The sequence below is a fragment of the Arachis ipaensis genome, chromosome B09, assembly GCF_000816755.2.
Source record: "Arachis ipaensis cultivar K30076 chromosome B09, Araip1.1, whole genome shotgun sequence".
NCBI lineage: Eukaryota > Viridiplantae > Streptophyta > Magnoliopsida > Fabales > Fabaceae > Arachis > Arachis ipaensis.
Genome location: NC_029793.2, coordinates 29988163 through 29993964, shown reverse-complemented (window position 1 = coordinate 29993964; position 5802 = coordinate 29988163).

Below are 5802 nucleotides of genomic sequence, written 5' to 3'. Positions count from 1 at the left end.
ATGGCAAGAAAAGTAAATTAAACAAGTAATTAAAGAAAGCAAGATAAAGAACTCTTGGATAAGACTTAGGTAATTGAGATCACCATCCTTGTCTACATACCAAATATTGATAATTATGAGAGGCCAAGCTCATTAAGTCTACTTCCAAAAGTCTTAAGTACGTAATATCTACTCCTAGACTTGAAGTACGTCAAATGGCTTTGATCACATCAACCCATAAGTCCCAACCTACCTACTAATTAGATTAGTAGTGGGTTGGCATCAATGAGTATCAAATTGATCACCAAGGGTTCTCAAATCACCAATTCAATGAGATCCAATGACTCAAGGTCACTCAATTCCCTTAGCCTAGGCCAAGAGTCAAGAAAACTATCCAAAAACTAGTGAAAGCATTTTAACAAACACTTAGAGTGCAAGAAAAGTAAACATCATAAAATGCAAAAATTAAAGGAAACCCATAACTATCAATAGCAAGAATTCAATAATAACAATGAAGATGAACATAAAAGAGCATGGAAATATAAAATTGCATTAAAGAAAAATAAGATCCAACAATTGTTCTCAAACATAAAAGAGAGCAAAACAAGAAATTAACAAGAGAAACTACAAGATCAAAGACTATAGAACACTAAAACATAAAGAGAATTGAAATCAAAATAAGAATTAAAAGAGAAATTTGAGAGTGATTATCATAACTCTATCCTAATTTCTATCTTAAATCTAGAGATAGGAGAAAGCTTCTCTCTCTAGAATTCTACTCCTAAAACATGATGAAAAACTAAATTATGACTAAGTGTGTTGACTCTTTTTCAATCCTTGGCTGAAATAGCATCAAAAATGAGTTGGGTTGGGCCCAAAGTACTTCAGAATTCGCTGGGGGCGAATTCACTTTAGTGGGCCATGGCAGAATCGGTGCGCGCGCGCAAAGTACGCATGCGCGCCCCTCAGTGCGAAGTAACATATGGTATATTTTATATCATTTTGAAGCCCCGGATGTTAGCTTTTCAACGCAACTGAAACCGCCTCAATTGGACCTCTGTAGCTCAAGTTATGGTCGATTGAGTGCGAAGAGGTCGGGCTTGACAACTTTACGGCTCCTTCATTTCTTCATGAGTTCTCCCACTTTGCATTCTTTTTCTTCATTCCTTCCATCCAATACTTGCCTTATGAACCTGAAATCACTCAACAAAGACATCAAGGCATCGAATGAAATTAAAGTGAATTAAAATCACTAATTTTAGGGCCTAAAAAGCATGTTTTCACATTTAAACACAATTCAAGGGAGAATTACAAAACCATGCTATTTCATTGAATAAATATGAGAAAATGTGATAAAATCCCCCAAAATAAGCACAAGATAAACCACAAAATTGGGGTTTATCAAATCTCCCCACACTTAAACTAAGCATGTCCTCATGCTAAAATCAAGAAAGAAGCAAAGGGACATCAACATTTATTCAATGCAAACTAACTACATGCAACCTGTCTATATGCAATCTATCTACATGAATGTATCTACTTAGACAAAATAAATCAATTCCCAAGAATACATATACAAACACAAGGGCTAAGGCAATAGCGATCACTCAACCCACAATTGAAGTGAATTATTAAAAAGATTTTACAAACTTGCAAGAAAAGAGATGATCATGGGTGGAAACATGTAATTGAGCAATCGAACCCTCACCGGATGTGTATCCGCTCTAGGCACTCAAGTGTATGGGGTTGATTCACTCAATTCTCCCCTAATCATGCTTTCTAAGGTTTGTTTTTTCTTCTAACAATCAACATTTATTTCATGCATGCATACAAATATCATGAGGACTTCCCATAGGTTGTAATGGGGCTAGGGTCAAGGTAGGATGCATATGGTCAAGTGAGCTTGAAATTCGAATCTTTGATTAACTTAAACTTTCCACCTAACCTATGACAACCTATACAATTCTAAACAATTTTTTTTCATTAAATTTTTTTTTTCAAACTAAAATATATATACAAGAACATCAATGCATATGGTTTACACATGATTAATACATGAGTATGTACCCAATTTTCAAGATTCTCAACACAAATATAAAAATATTTTTATCTCTACCCAATGTTCTCAACTCTCCCAAAATCGAATGATAAACACTCTCACTAGCCTAAGCTAATCAAAGATCCAAACAAGGGACATTTATTGTTTTTCACTTAGGCTTGTAATGTGCTACAATTAAGAACAAATGGGTTAAGCATAGGCTCAAATTGGCTAACAATGGAAGATAAAAGGTAGGCTATTTGGGTAAGTGAGCTATTTGAACAATGGCCTCAATAATATAAATGCATGTATACAAAAAAATAATGGACATAAAGAATCAAGCAAATCAAAGATTACAATCATAGGAAAAAAACAATGCACACAAGAATGGAAATAAGTGGTTATAAGATGTAACCACGCAATTGGGCTCAAAACTCACATGCTTGTGTTCTTAGCTCAAAAATCATATTCCACAAAGTATATAATTCAAGCAAGTTCTAAAAAAAAAATTTTTTCCAATCAATTGGGGTGCCCTATAGACAAAATCCTTGGAAAATATCATGATTTTGACTAAGCTTAATATATACATATGCAAAATAAGAAAATGCAACTAAAAATCCTAAAATGAAATGCAAAAGTGTTGGGATTAGAAACTTGTTACCCAAAACGCCGAGTGGTCGGACGACCTCCCCACACTTAAAAGTTTGCACCGTCCTCGGTGCACTAAATGAGCAAGGGGGTACGGCTACTTTCCGAGTTACCACCTTTAGCTGGTAGGTCAACCGGTTGTTGCGTGTTCTTCCTCCCGCTTCCTTTTTTGCTTATGGTGCATCAATCATGAAAAACAAAATAAACACCGTAAGATGAGAAAATACAAAAGCAAGGAAGCGTGAATTATTGGAATGAGGTGAATCACTAGAATGGAGTGAGTGAATTGGCGTGACATTGATGAAAAATAGGTGTATGGGTTCTAACTTGCATGCGGTTTAGAACTCACACTCTAGTATTTAAAAAAAAATCATGTCACAATTATACAAAATAAAATATGCACTTCACTCATTCTAGTGTGCTTGAGATACTTTAAAAGACTTGTAGGCTAAAACAACCCAACAGGTGGTGAAGAAGCATAAAAGCATTCAAGCAAAAATCAAGTAATTGTGAAATTGGATAATGCATGGACATTGATTGATGTGTAAGTAAATTTAATGAACAAAATGGTATAGAGAGCTCACACATCAAATAATGACGCATATTGAAGTTGTTGCAACACCTAAGTGACATAGAGGTGGAACACATGAATGCTATGGAACTTAGAGAAAAGCATATAGAAGTGAAAATCAATCACATAGCAAGTATGGTCCACAAAGCTTGAAAAGCTCAAAAATACGTCACTAGGTAAGCTTCCGATCCAATTTCACAATTCCACAATCTCAATGCATGAAATAGGTGATGATCAATTAGAACAAGCATCCTAAAAAAATGCATTGATAATGTACAATTGCCTAACAATGGATGATGAATGCATGGTGGCCAAAACATGCAATTCAAATAGTTAAGAAGCTTAAAGGCAATGTCACATGTACTTGGTGCTCACAAATGTTCAACATGAAAATTCAAAACCAAGTAATAAATTGTAACCTCAACAAAGGAATCCAACAATGGCAATAACATAATGATGTTAAACTAACATCCTATCAGTAATAAGCAGCAGTAAATAGTAAGCAAGATTAGTAATCCAACACTTATAATGGAAAACAAAAATTAAACTAGCTAACTAACTAGAAAAAAATGGTATTACATGATGTTTGGTAGTGTTGGATGATGTTTGAAGGGTGGAAAGAAAAGAGGAGAAGAGAGAAGAAGGAAAGAAATGGAAAGAGGAGACGAAAGGAAGGTGGGTGAAACAGGGCAATCCACGCGTGCGCGTCATGTGCGCGTAAGCGTGGATGAATGAAATGGAAGCGACGCAGGCGCGTACGGCACGCATGCGCGTCGGTGGGTTATTTCGAGAGTGGCGCGTCCGCGCAAGCTGCGCGTGCACGTACCTTTGGGCACAAAGTAGGCACACTCCAGGCACAACTCTCGGGAAAATGTATGGAGGGGTGGAAAAGTTCAATCCACGCGTACACGTACATGGCGCGGGCTCGTGGATGGTCGAAATTACTTGGGGCGCACGTACGCGTAAAGTGCGCGTGCGCGTGGATGGTGCTCTGTTTTTCAAAAAAAAAATTCTATGTTTTTGCACCAATCCAAGCATTCCAAACCTTCAAACAGCTACCAAAACACCATAAAAGCCTTATTCAACATGCTAAACTACCAACTAAACTCAACTAATTAAACAAAACATGAAATTAAACCTATTTTACCAATATGTACAAAAGAGAAAAATGAAAAGATGTTACCATGGTGGGTTGTCTCCCACCTAGCACTTTTGTTTATTGTCCTTAAGTTGGACTTATGGGGAGCTCCTGTCAAGGTGGCTTGTGCTTGAATCCATCCTTGAACATCCACCAATGCTTGGACTTCCATTGTGCTTCCTCATTCAAAGATAATAACTCCAAGCTTTGATGGAGTTCTTCACAAACCGTAGGCTCCCAAAGTTGATCTTCTTTGTGCGATCCGGGATCCCACACTTTGTTTTCACACCCGTCCTTGAGTTTATCATGGTGATTTCTTCCGGGTGGCAAGAGAGATGAATTCTCATGAAGGCACCAAACTATCCTCCTAGACCCATCTAGGTGAGCACTACTCCAACCTTTATATCTCATGTTTGATGCATCAACCATAATGAGCCTTGAATTGCAACGCCAACCACGAAACATCTTTCTTCTACGATTCATCCCACAAAGCATCCTAAGTTGGCCATCCGTTTCAAGCAAACCATATTCAAGTGGGATAATAAAGCTAATGGAAATGAGTTTCACCCACTCAAATAAAGGTGTAGATGGCAACCTAGGCAAAGGTGATTCCAAGGGTCTTGACAAGGCGTATTCAATTCCCATCCTCCTTTTTATAAGGACTTCCACCTTTTCACAAGATCTCTTAATTTCAATCCTTTGTTCAACAATTTTATCTAAACCTTTTCCCTTACTCAAATCACAAATGGGAGGACAAGAGACATTTACCTCCACATTGCTTTCAAATCTAATGGGGGAAAGTTCTTCATGTTCAAAGGATTCTTCACCACTAAGACTTGGTGCTTGATCTCCATCACCAAGGGAACTCAATGCTTGGTCTATCCCATCCAAGACTTCATATGGGATATGCCTTGGAGGTTGTGCACATTCCTCCTTAGCATCAAATTCAATCATCTTGGAGGGGTTTTCTTCAATCTTAGACTCCCAAGGTGGTTCTGCATCTCCTAAGTCTTCAACCACTCCTTCCTCTTGTTCAATAATCCCTACCTCCTCCTCTTGTTGCATGTCTTGCTTTAACTCCTCTTCTTCACCTTGGAGCTTCAAGTTCACTCCCTCGCTAAGCTCCTTAGTTGCTTCTCCACATTCCACAATGGAAGTGCTTCGATCGCATAGGCTTAGGCGGGATGAGACTATGTTGCTAATGGCTTCTACCATGATAGCCGTTTTTGCTCTTAACTCCTCAAATTTCTTTTCATCCTCCTCGTGTCGCCTTAAGAGATGAGATTCAAGATCTCTCAATTCTAGCATAAGGACTTCATCGGGAGGTGATGGTGGAAGAGAAGGTTCATTGTTTGAGGGAAGGGTATTGTAGTTGGAAGGTGGTTCTTCTTGGTAGGGTTGTGGTGGTTCAATATTTCCCATTCTTTC